Here is a 13,493-nt window from a genome sequence, read left to right on the forward strand (position 1 = left end):
ATCAGACCGGGAACAGGGATATGCAATAACGTCTCTGGGCCTCGATTTAGTGTATAGTGGACAACAGATGTTAGTGTCAGGTATGCTGCACACAGAAACCTTGAGATGTACTGTTTGCCACAACGTGAAATCCCAGGTGTTTCTGTTTATTCACTCTAGGGACGTGGACGTCGCTGGCTGAGCTTCGCCTTTATTCCCCTTTGAGCAGTCGGTGGTGAGCCACCTTCTGGAACAGCTTTTGTCTATGTCCTACCTACAATGCCATGAACAGGAAATTCCAGTGACTGCAGGTGCTGGAAACTAGATTCTGGATTAGTGGGGCTGGAAGAGCACAGCAGTTTAGGCAGCGTCCGAGTGGCAGTAAAATCGACGTTTCGGGCAAATGGCTTTTGCCCGAAACGTCAATTTTACTTCTGCTCGGATGCCACCTGAACTGCTGTGCTCTTCCAGCACCACTAATCCACGAATTTCCAGGGTCTTGATCAAGCAACAGTAAAGGAAAGGGGATATATTTCCAAGTGATTATGGTGTGTGGCTTAGAGAGAAACTTGCCCTCTATCAAGTTGATGCCTCCCTACATCAACTGCATTTACCTTTTCTGATGGAGGTTGCCCCAAGTTTGGAAAGTTTTACAATTTACAAAGCTTTAGTATTACTTTTGTAAACTTGACAAAACTTTAGAGCTCTGTGAGATAATATTTGATCCCACGAATAGGCATACAGATTGGGAAGAAAATAAACAGACAAACATAAAGCCTGGGAACAATTTAGAATTCAGGGCAGAGGAGATGACCTGAGGGTTGCAGTGAGAGAGAAACTCACTGAGATACTTGTTGAAAGAGAAGGAGAACTTCTTCAACATAGAATCCTTACAAGAGGATTCGCAGTTAGTTTAGAATCAACCTCATGGACTTCACCAGTTTCCTCATTTCCCCTCCGCCCACCTTACATCAGTTCCAACCTGCCAGCTCAGCAGCATCGTCATGACCTGTCCGACCTGCCAATCTTCCTTCACATCTATCTGCTCCACCCTCCTCTCTGACTTATCACCTTCATCTCCACCTCCATCCACCTATTACACTCTTAGCTACCTTCTCCCCAGCCCCACCCCACTCTCGTTAATCTCTCCACCCTGGAGGCTCCCAGCCTTATTCCTGATGAAAGGCTTTTGCCCAAAACATCAATTTTCCTGCTCCCCGGATGCTGCCTCACCTGCTGTGCTTTTCCAACACCACACCAATCTTGACTCTGATCTCCACCATCTGCAGTCCTCACTTTCGCCATAATTTAGAATTCAGTAAGCGATGAGATAAAGGGCATTGATCAAGAAAGAGAGAATGAGGACTGGAGTAAGCTTGCAGATCGTTTGAAAAAGAAACTAACTGTTAAAGTATTGCTAAATGTGTAAAGGAGAAATGGAAGAAAACATGGGTTGGTGAACACAAAGATAGGTCTCTTACGATCAAAAGAAGGAAGTCTATATTAGGGTGCAAAAATGGCTATCCATCCAAATATGTAACTGTTGTTCTCTGATCACAAAGGACGACACCAATGATGCACCAGGAAATTTGGGGAACACAGAGTTCAGTGAGAGGGAAAAATTGAAACTAATCAATGTTGTTTGGAAAATTGTGTTGGGACAATGGATAGGATTAAAGCTGGGAAACAGTAGGGCCTGGTCATCCACATCCCAGAGTACTTAACATAGTGGTCACAGAAATAGTGAATGGTCATGTTCCAAGATTCCATAGACATTGCAATATTTTCCACAGATTGTGAATTAGCTAATGTAACCAATCTATTTGAAAAGCAAGTTAGAGATAATCTGGGAATGATAGGCCACTCAGCCTGCAGGGAAAAAAAACTTGCTGAAAATGTGTTGCTGGAAAAGCGCAGCAGGTCAGGCAGCATCCAAGGAACAGGAGAATCGACGTTTCGGGCACCAGCCCTTCTTCAGGAAATACTTGCAGAGTGTCTGCGGAAAAAAAAGGTTGGGACCAAACAAAGTCAGCATGGCTTCGAAGGGCCTGTTCCTGTATCATAATGTTCTATGTTCTCAGCTTAGCAAATCTGCTGGGATAGAGGTGATAAGCAGATGGCGTCATTTGGATGTTTCTTTTGACAAAATCCCACATAAAACAAAATAAAGAACATGGTGCTGAGATGGATTTTAAAAAACTTGTTGGCTGAAAGAGGTAATAAATGAATCATTTTTTCGATGGCAAGCAGTGACTAGGAGTCATGGCAAAAAATCATTTTTAGAATTCTACTCTTCACAATATAGGCATAGCGATTTATAAGAGGAAACTAAATATAATATCTCCAGATTGACAGATGACATGAAACAGTTTTTTTTAGAGTAGATTCCCTACAGTGTGGAAACAGGCCCTTCAGCCCAACTAATCCACACTGACCCTCTGAAGAGAGACCTACCCAGACCCGTTTCCATCTGGTTAATGCATCTAACACTATGGGCAATTCACCATGGCCAACTCACCTGACCTGCACATCTTTGGAATGTTCTCTGTTTGGCTTGCCCTATAATGGTAGTGTTGTCCCAGTCGAATTCATGTTGCTTGTCATCTGTGTGTGTGGCTACTAAGGATAGCTGGTCATGTCGTTTCGTGGCTAGTTGCTGTTCGTGTATACGGATCGTTAACTGTCTTCCTGTTTGTCCAATTCACTAGAGAGGAAGAAATGGACAACCAAATCCCATTCCTAGACGTGATGGTACAGAGAACACCGAACAGAGAATTCATCACAAAGGTTTACAGGAAAGCCACACACACAGACCAAGTCCTAAACTATGAAAGCAACCACCCCAACACACACAAACAAAGTTGCATCAGGACACTATTCAAAAGGGCCACAACACACTGCAGCACACCAGAACTACAAAAAGAGGAAGAGGAATACCTATACAAAGTATTCGCCAAAGAAGGATACCCTCGCAATTTCATCAACAGATGCCTAAGGGAGAGACAACGGAATGAGGACATGCTGCAAACCAAAGGACGAGCCACACTACCATACATCAGGAGCATTTCTGAACTGGCAGCCAGACTACTGCGACCACTAGGACTCATAACAGCACACAAACCAACAGCCACGCTCAGACAACAAATCACCAGAACAAAGGACCCAATACCCAACATGAGAAAAACTAATGTAGTGTACAAAATCCCATGCAAGAACTGCAGAAAACACTACATCGGACAAACAGGAAGACAGTTAATGATCCGAATACATGAACACCAACTAGCCACGAAACGACACGACCAGCTATCCTTAGTAGCCACACACACAGACGACAAGCAACATGAATTCGACTGGGACAACACTACCATTATAGGGCAAGCCAAACAGAGAACAGCCAGGGAATTCCTAGAGGCATGGCACTCATCCACAGATTCAATCAACAAACACATCGACCTGGACCCAATATACCGGCCACTACAGTGGACAGCTCGAACTGACAACCGGAAGCGGCAGAGACAGGCCACTATAAATATCGGAGAAAACAGCACAGAAGCGCTTCACAAGAGGCTCCCAAGCACTGAGGATGTCACCTAGACAGGGGACGAAATGTTGGCAAGACAAATTCCCAGCTTGGCGAACATAACCACAATATTCGACAAGATCTTTCAAAGCAAGTTAACAATGAGGGAGAGAAAGAGAGTAGGGCACCTTAAAGATCAAAGAGGTAGTTGTTGTTGTTATTGGAGCCTTTTCCCTCAAAAGGAAATGCAAACTCAGCAAACAGGCAGAACTCAGGCAAGTGGAGGTTTATTCATGCAAAACTCAGTTAAAGCAGGGGCAAAGGATTCTCTTCAGAGGCCAGCCCTGAAAGGGAGATCATGACATACTCTGAATTTATAACACAAAGCAGTATTTTTATAAATTTGCTGACAACAATCGCATACAACTTGATCACTTTGATCCTCCCTCATACTTCGTAAACCCAATCCTATAAGACACCAAATCAATGACAGGCATTCCTTTAACAGGCCTCAACTTCCCATGACCACATGACATTGAACAGACACTATTATCACTCATCCTTGCCATCTTTCTATGCATCCTCTTCATTCACATTGCAAAGTTTATTGCTGGACTCCTCTCAGACTGCCTTTATCTGTGAGTCAGTTTGAATTCTGTTATTTGTTGTATCTCATATGCTTTCTTTATGGAATTCTGTTTTTCCTCTTATATTTCCTGTTGTCCTAATTACGTGTGTTAAAAATACCAAAGACATTTAGTTTTAACTAGTTGCTATAAGATTTGTAAGAATGCTTTCTGTTCTGGTTAGTTAAGCTTAGGTCTGTTTTTTAAAGACTTCCAGCATAGATACATGGAACCAAAACATTTATGCCTATGTGTGAAAGTTAGTAAGTTTTCAGAAGTACCCTCATTTGCCCTGGACAAAATAGATTACTCAGAGCCATTAATGACAATGTACTTTTGGTAGACATTTGTCAGCCATTTTGTGGGAGCAGACATGGGCCATTTTGTTACCAGCAGATCCAGTTCACCTCTGCAGTTCTGGTTGAATTTCAGAAGATGTGAGAGGCAGAAAATGCATTTTCACATCAGTTTTTACTGGGAAGCAGGCAAACTCAGGAAAATGAATATTGATGCTTTGAAAAGTGTTCACATTACAGAAGAGGAAATGCTGGAGGTCTTTGAAAACAAAGTTGGATAATCTCAGAGACCTGATCAAGTATATCCCAGGACATTATGGAAAGTTAAGGAGGATATTGTGGTGCCCCTTGCAGAAATATTTGTATCATCTGTAACTATGGTGAGGTGCTGGATGATCAGGTATTGGGTAATATTTTGCCATTATTTTAAGAAGGGATGTAAGGAGAAGCCTGGGAAGTATAGACCTGGGAGTCTGACTTGTGTGATGGATGCATTGTTGGCGGGGATTCTGAATGATAGGATTCAAATGTATGGTTTGGGAAGGAGTGGTAGGAAAGGGCAAGGAATAATTAGGATTTGTCAGGATTGTATTGTAGAAGGAAATTATATTTCCCAAAGTTGATTGAGATTGTTGAGGGAGTATCCAAGAAGGTTGAGGGCACTATGGTAAACATTATCGACTTGAAGTTTGGTAAAGGCTTTTACAAGAATCTGCGTGGTACACTAAATAGCAAGGTTAGATTACATGGGATTCAGGTTGAGTGTGCCAACTGAATATAAAATTGGCATAACAGCAGGAGATGGAGAGGAGGTGGTCAGTCACTAATTAGACTGGATGCAAGTTACCAATGATGTTCCACCCCAATTGGTGCTGGGTCCACTTTTTAAAAATGTAAATGGTTTAGATGAGATTACAGAAGGCATGGTTAGCAATTTTGCAGATGTCATCAAAATTGGTGGGATAGTGGACAGTGACGGGTCTCTCAGATTAGAAACAAATCTTGATTAACCCGGTCATTGGCATAAGGAATGGCAGATGGAGTTATTGAGGCATTGCATCTTTACAAAACAAACAAGAGTAGGACTTATACAAGTAGGGCCTTGGGTAGTACTGTTGCACAGAGAGACCGAGTTGGCCAGCTGCATATTTTTAAAGTTTGCTTCACATGGAAACAATGTGTTGAAGAAATCATCTAGCGTGCTTGCCTTCATTGCTCAGACCTTTGAGGACAGGAGTTGAAGGGTTGTATTGAGGTTGCATAGGATGTTGATGAGTCCCCTTCTGGATTACTGTATCAAATTTTGGTCACCCTGTTGTCAAAAGTATACTATTGAGCTGGAAAGGGTTCAGAAGAGATTTACTAGGATGCTGATGGGAATGGAAGATTCCATTGCAAGAATAGGCTGGGACTTTTGTTCTCTGGAGCCTAAGATCTTGATGGGTGACAAGAATTTTGACAATTATGAGGGCTAAAGGTAAGGGGAACTGTAAGAATCTTTTTCTATGGTAAGAGACTGCAAGACTATGAGACACATTTTTAAGGTTAAAAGGAAAAAGATTTTAAAAGTAAGTTTTTTTAAAAAATAGTATTGATTGTGTGGAATTAACTTCGAAAGGGGATGATGCATATGGACACAGTCACAATGTTGAAAAGACATTTGGACAAGTATATCATTGTTAAGATTTTGGAGGGTTATGGGCCAAGAACAGACAGGTGAGACTTGTCTAGCTTGAGATTCTCTTGGGTATGGACTGGTTGAACAGTAGGATCTGTTTCTGTGCTATTTGACTGGCCCTTGCATTGAGGCAACTGTTCTAGTTTGATCTCAGTTCATTTTGAAAGCTTCTAAACGACAGCAGAAAGTCTCATTCAGAGCACTGTGCAATCAAGCAACAGCCTCGGTGTATGGAAATTTAACTGTAAAATGAATCGGAGGAATTCAAAGGTAGGGCACTTCTGTTTGGCAGAGGTGGGTATTGCAGATGCTGGAGATTAGAGGGGTGCTTGAAAAGTACAGCAGTTCAGGCAGCATCCGAGAAGCAAGAAAATCGATGTTTCAGGCAAAAGCCTTTCCTGCTGCGCTTTTCCAGCACCACTCTAATGTTGACTCACTTCTTCGGTTTGCCAGAGATCAAAATCAGGGTCATACCCCAAAGGGGCGGGTAGCTCCCGAACTGGCCCAGTATTAAACAGCAACTTGACCAACACGAAGCAGCTGAAAAATGACTGTTGCCTCCATTATGCTCCCTGTCCATGGCCAGGGAATGGACCCTACACAGGAACTCATCCGAGAATAAAACACCGAGGGTCAGCGACCATTCATTATAAACTTACTCGCGGCACTGGAGCACTTCAGCTCTTCCTAAATGCAGTTCAAGATAACGTGAAACTGCCTGTGAGCGAGGAGTATAGGGACTGAGTGATTCATTGATAAGACAATAATTAAAGGGACGAAACTGCAGACATCTACAAGGAATAAAAATAATGTACTCCGAGCACTGTTAAGATTGCGTTGTATCAATATTACAAGATAAACTTTTTACGCTCATTGTACTACGGCTCAAACGGTGAACAGTCATTAGGAGTAAGACAGGGACTGAAACCGATATCAGTTAAAGGAAGGTAATTCAATCAGACAGACAGGAGTGTTCAGCTCCTTTCACAGATGCTGTGAGTGGCTCTTAAAAGAGCCTTTGGGTTGTCAAATTCAAGAATACTCTCTTCACTTTTTAGCGGATCCAGAAGCGGCGGTTTTCTTGGGCAGCAGCACGGCCTGGATATTAGGCAGCACCCCGCCCTGAGCGATGGTCACCCCTCCCAGCAGCTTGTTGAGCTCCTCGTCGTTGCGCACGGCCAGCTGTAGGTGCCTGGGGATGATGCGGGTCTTCTTGTTGTCCCGGGCCGCGTTACCGGCCAGCTCCAGGATTTCAGCCGTCAGATACTCCAGCACCGCAGCCAGATAGACCGGCGCTCCGGCACCCACACGCTCAGCATAGTTACCCTTTCTCAGGAGCCTGTGAACACGACCCACCGGGAACTGCAGGCCAGCCCGGGACGACCGAGACTTCGCCTTGGCGCGACCTTTCCCACCGCCCTTTCCTCTTCCAGACATCGCCACAATCGCACAAATACTGTCACAGAGAATGCTGGACTCCGCCCACATTGCGGCCTCTTATACCTTCGGGAGGAATGGTGGGTGGGCCATTTCTGATTGGTCCAATTGTTCAGCCACTCCTATTATGGTTTCAATTCCCAATCAGATATCTGCCTCATTCCCCAATCCGGAGAGTGCACGGGGAGGAGGGCGGAAAGTACCGGCGCCAAATCATCAACCACTGATTTACAATTTGAAAAGCCCGCCAAAATATACCGAAAAGTCGGCAGTTTTAACACAAAAGGATGCACGAATACTCGCGGTAATTTACTTCTACATGAAAAGTGGGCCCTTTACATTAACTCATTACCTCATTCCCTTGCCGACTGGAACCTGCCCATTTCTGAACTCGAATTGGGATTTTCTAAACGTTAAACATAAGCAGAACCAAAAAAAAGGCGCCAAACTCTGCACTCTGCAACTGATCATTTACTTCACATTTCAACAGCACCCCGATATACTGATACAATATGAGATGACGTTCTCCCGAGTCAGTGCACCAGTAGTGAACTCGATCGTTCGAGAATATTTTAAAGTTACCCTCCCTATTGCACACGATCATAGATCGATACAAAAAAACCCCTCCAGATTCCCTCTGTCACGTCTGCAGCTGTTCTAGTTTTATTTCGGTGTATTTGGCAAGGGACTACAGGATATACATGAACGTATCCGAGAAAAAGGCGCGAACGGGGTCAGCGATCACTGAATAGTTGACCGAACGTTTATAAAACACAAATCTCGTAGATATATGAATTGAAAAACAAGAATCAGGGAAAGCGGACTTGGAGCTCGCTCTTTATAGACTGACGGCGGTAGAAATGCTAATGAGGGATGGAGGAAAGCCCGGTTTCTGATTGGCTACTTTGTAGGTATGGTAGCTTCTCTCTGATTGGCTAGTGTGGGACTCAATGTGGATCTGTGAAGATCTGCAATGTCATCGGAAACACAAAGCGAAATTTTCTGAAGGGTTCAAATGCCGAGCTCACTCTAAAATGTGAGATTCTAATTATAAGGTATTCTGCATCTTTAGGTGATGGTTTTCTTTTCCATTTTAAAATGGCATCACATTTGTTGTCAAGTGAGAAAATGCACTGCAATCTGATAGGCAGTGTGTTTTACTCCTGGAAATGACGGAACTACTCGACAATTGCATTGTGTTGGAGGAAAGTGGGAGTTAAGAAATGTTCTCTTTTGGTTGTGTTTCTTGCTCTACAGTCTCTGAAAATGAAGGACATCCTACCATCATCTACTCTGTAAACTCCCTTCAATTATCTATTCGCCGATTCTTCTTCAAATCTCCAATGAGTATTAGCCAAAATATTCATACATTACTCAGAATATCTGACAGTGTGTGTATCATTGTCAATTCTAATCTGATTACCTCAACGACTAAATGGAACGGACGTACTGCGACCTGTGCCTTTTGCTTTCTGCTGAGAACATGTTCAGCTCCTCAAACAGTGTCAGCAGTGTCCTCCTAATAGTTCAGTTCCTGAAATCTTACTTTGCATTACATTAGAATAGAAATTATTCGGCGCATTTCAGTTTCTAGCAGGATTATTTTATCATTATAAACTTTGCTAAGTGGATTTTCTCTGAATTTTATTTGGTTACAAGTCATTTGTACTCATTCTGAACTGGTCACTTATTGAAGGATTATTTTGAACATAGTACTTATGTGAATTTCAATTGTGACAATCTCATGTCATTTGTTTTATCACTGTGATTCTCTGATTGCACTGTGAATGATATTGTGTTCTTCAGAATTTCCGGTTGGTTAAGGATTAGTTTACCTCTCGTTAGTGGCTGTGTAAAATGGGAGTGCGGTTTTTGATCTGCCCATGTGAGCTTTCAGGAGGTGAATGATTATTACTCTCTCACAATCTGTCCCTGTCAGTTTCTGCTGTCTCAACGTGTGAGTGTAGTAATCAGTCTGTGTCTGTCAGCGATTACGTTCGTACAATTATCGTTCAATCCCAAAAGGTCACTGTTGTGAGAATGTGTAAGTCATTACCATTGCAGTGTCTATCAGTCTTTCCTATGAGTCAGTTTCTGCTCAATGAATATGTCTGTGTAATTATCAGTCTCCCCCTATCAGTTTCTGCTATGTGTCTGTGTGAATGCTTTTATCAGTTTCACCTTGTCAGTTTCTGCATTGTAAATATGGTCATTAATCTTCACCTGATGTTTTCTGGTTTGTGAATATAAGGGTTTGGTTATCCATCTGTATCAGTCAGCTTCTGCTTTGTGAATTCCTGAATTTGGCTTAATCTGTTCCTGAATGTTTCGCTGGTGCGGATATGGCAGTGTAGTTATCTACCTGTACCAATCTGTTTCTATTATGTGAATATGAGGGCAGTTATCAGTTAGAATGATTGTGTGGCTTTAAAAAGGTGTACATTGTCCTGTCCACAGTAGTTAACATACAATAAAGAAGGAATTGGAAAATCTTAACTCTGTTGGATTACGTAATCGAATAATGGACACAGTAACTCTTCCAAGTTAACTGTTCCAATGTAGTAATATCCCATAAACATTCTTGGCAAAAGACAAATTCAATAAAATAGATAGTCTTACATCCGACTCCAGTAGCAGAAGGAGAATCTGCAGCTTCTGACTGTAACTGAGAGGGGAAAACTAGCTTACCCGTCTTCAGGACGCCAACAGTTTTGCTGAGAGCCAAAACTAAAAATGTTGTTCTGTGAGAGCTTGACCACACTAACTCAGGCTGCCTCTGTTGTTCCAACTATAAAAAAAGCCTCAAACTGTTTACTCTCGCGGCTCTGGTAGACTTCTCAACACTTCTGCCAGAAAACTTCTCTTCAACAAGACAGAAAGGACATAATAAACATTTTAAAGCCACAATATCATCAAACCTTCCAACCCTCTTAAAAAGAATCCATCAATATACAGAGATGGCCTAATTTTTAAAAAAAATTACATTATTAGTAAACAATACATATACATTTCATTGACTTGAAGCATGCAAACACTCACTGCGACAGTCCACTTTTTCCTGCTAAGAAATGCTTCCATCTTTTTTCATCAAAGTTGTGACGGCACCTTGGCAATGAGGTTCTGTCATCCTGCCATGTATGTAATTTGCAAATTGAATGGCTGCAATAATAAGCTTCATCTAAACAGTCTGTAATTTTTGTTCTTAAATTTCTCCTAAAACAATAAACGCAAGGGCTCCTTCTCAAACATGAAATACTTCTGTTGATGAGTCTTCAGGTTTCTATAAAGATACTAAATAGGCCTCAAACTGTTTGTCTAGTGGCTCGGTGTCTCCACCTTAAAATTGCTCGTCAAGAACAAAAGGACAAAATAAACCTCTTCAAGCCACAATATCATCACACAGTGTCCATCTCTCACTTCCTGCATTGTGAATATGAAAATTCATTTAACGACCTGTACCTGTCCATTCTTGCCAAATGAACATGTAAATGTTGTCATTAATTGTCCTTGTCAGTTATTGCAATTCAAGCGTGTGACTGTCATTAAAAATCTACCCCCTCAGTTTCTGCTGTGTGAATGTGAGTTTAGTTATCAACCTGTATCTGTCAGTTTCTGCAAGGTGTAAAAGTGTGAGTGTCAATATATGGCTGACAGATTTTGTTCTGTGAATAATTATCAAAATGTACATGTCAGTTCATGTTCTGTGAAATGGCAGTATTATCAAAGGAAGGACAGAAAGGGAGGCAAGAGAGGAGGGGGGAGTGGCATTTTTGATAAGTTAGACCAGGGAATCCCAGTGGATGTGGTCTATCTAGACTTCCAAAAGGCCTTTGATAAGGTGCCAAACGGGAGGCTGCTGAGCAAGGTGAAGGCCCATAGTGTTCGAGGTGCGCTACTGGTATGGATTGAGGATTGGCTGTCTGACAGAAGGCAGAGAGTTGGGATAAAAGGTTCTTTTTCAGAATGGCAGTCTGCGACAAGCGGTGTCCCACAGGGTTCAGTGTTGGGGCCGCAATTGTTCATGTTATATATGATCTGGATGAAGGGACTGCGGGCATTCTAGCGAAGTTTGCCGATGATACAAAGTTAGGTAGACAGGCAGGTAGTACTGAGGAAATGGGGAGGCTGCAGAAGGATCCAGACAGTTTGGGAGAGTGGTCCAGGAAATGGCTGATGGAATTCAATGTGAGCAAATGCAAGGTCTTGCACTTTGCAAAAAAGAATACAAGCATGGACTACTTTCTAAACGGTGAGAAAATTCATAAAGCCAAAGTACAAAGGGATCTGGGAGTGCTAGACGAGGATTCTCTAAAGGTAAACTTGCAGGTTGAGTCTGTGTTTAAGAAAGCGAATGCAATGTTGTCATTTATCTCCAGAGGGTTGGAATATAAAAGCATCGTTGTGCTACTGAGACTTTGCAAAGCTCTGGTTAGGCCCCATTTCGAGTACTGTGTCCAGTTTTGGTTCCCACACCTCAGGAAGGACATTCTGGCACTGGAGTGTGTCCAGCGGAGATTGACATGGATGATCCCTGGAATGGTAGGTCTAACATAACGGTTGAGGATTCTGAGATTGTATTCATTGGAGTTTAGCAGATTAAGGGGAGATCTAATAGAAACTTACAAGATAATGCTAGGAAATTGTTTCCATTAAGCGAGGAGACTAGGATCCGTGGACACCGCCTTAGAATTAAAGGGGGTAAATTCAGAACAGAAATGCGGAGACATTTCTTCCGCCAGAGAGTGGTGGGCTTGTGGAATTCATTGCCACAGAGTGCAGTGGAGGCCGGGACGCTAAATGTCTTCAAGGCAGAGATTGATAAATTCTTGATGGCACAAGGAATTAAGGGCTATGGGGAGAATGCGGGTAAGTGGAGTTGAAATGCCCATCAGCTATGATTGAATGGCAGAGTGGACTCGATGGGCCAAATGGCCTTACTTCCACTCCTCTGTCTTATGGTCTTATGGGATAGCATTCCAGCAGTGCTGAGGGAGGATATTTCTGGAACTACATCCAGGGAAGTTCTTTGGGTGGAACTGAGAAATAAGAAAATGATGATCACCTAATTGGGGTTGTTTTATACACCACCTAAGAGTCAGAGGGAAATTCAGCAACAAACTTGTAAGGAGATCTCAGCTATCTGTAAGAATATTAGGGTGGTTATGGTAGGGGATTTTAACATTCCAAACATAGACTGGGAATGCCATAGTGTTAAGGGTTTAGATGGAGAGGAATTTGTGAAGTGTGTACAAGAAAATTTTCTGATTCAGTATGTGGATGTACCTACTACAGAAGGTGCAAATCTTGACCTACTCTTGGGAAATAAGGCAGGGCAGGTGACTGAGGTGTCACTGAGAGAGCACTTTGGAGCCAGTGACCATAATTCCACTAGATTTAAAATAGTGATGGAAAAGGATAGACCAGATCTAAAAGTTGAAGTTCTAAATTGGAGAAAGGCAAGAACTTTCAAAAGCTGATTGGGCGCAGATGTTTGCAGGTAAAGGGAGAGCTGGAAAATGAGAAGCCTTCAGAAATGAGATAACGAGACTCCAGAGAAAGTATATTCCTGTTAGGGTGAAAGGATAGGCTGGTAGGTATAGGGGATGCTGGATGACAAAAGAAATTGAGGGTTTGGTTAAGAAAAAGAAGGAAACATATGTCAAGTAACACAAGATAGATCAAGTGAATCCTTAGAAGAGTATAAAGGTAGTAGGAGTACACTTATGAGGGAAGTCAGGAAGGCAAAAAGGGGACATGAGATAGCTTTAGGAAATATGAGTAAGGAGAATCCAAAGGGTTTTTACAAATATATTAAGGACAAAAGGGTAACGAGGGAGAGAATAGGGTCCCTCAAAGATCTGCAAAGCAGCTTTTGTGTGGAGCTGCAGAAAATGGGGGAGGATACTAAATGAGTATTTTGCATCAGTATTCACTGTGCAAAAGGACATGGAAGATAT

The 13,493-nt window shown here is 42.4% G+C and overlaps 1 pseudogene; it reads right to left on the bottom strand.

Moving 5' to 3' along the window:
• LOC140470761 (uncharacterized) overlaps positions 1-7,587 on the bottom strand; it is a 28,705-nt pseudogene extending 21,118 nt beyond the window's left edge.
• Positions 7,588-13,493: the final 5,906 nt, after the last annotated feature.

This window comes from Chiloscyllium punctatum, chromosome 52 (assembly GCF_047496795.1).
Source record: "Chiloscyllium punctatum isolate Juve2018m chromosome 52, sChiPun1.3, whole genome shotgun sequence".
Lineage (NCBI taxonomy): Eukaryota > Metazoa > Chordata > Chondrichthyes > Orectolobiformes > Hemiscylliidae > Chiloscyllium > Chiloscyllium punctatum.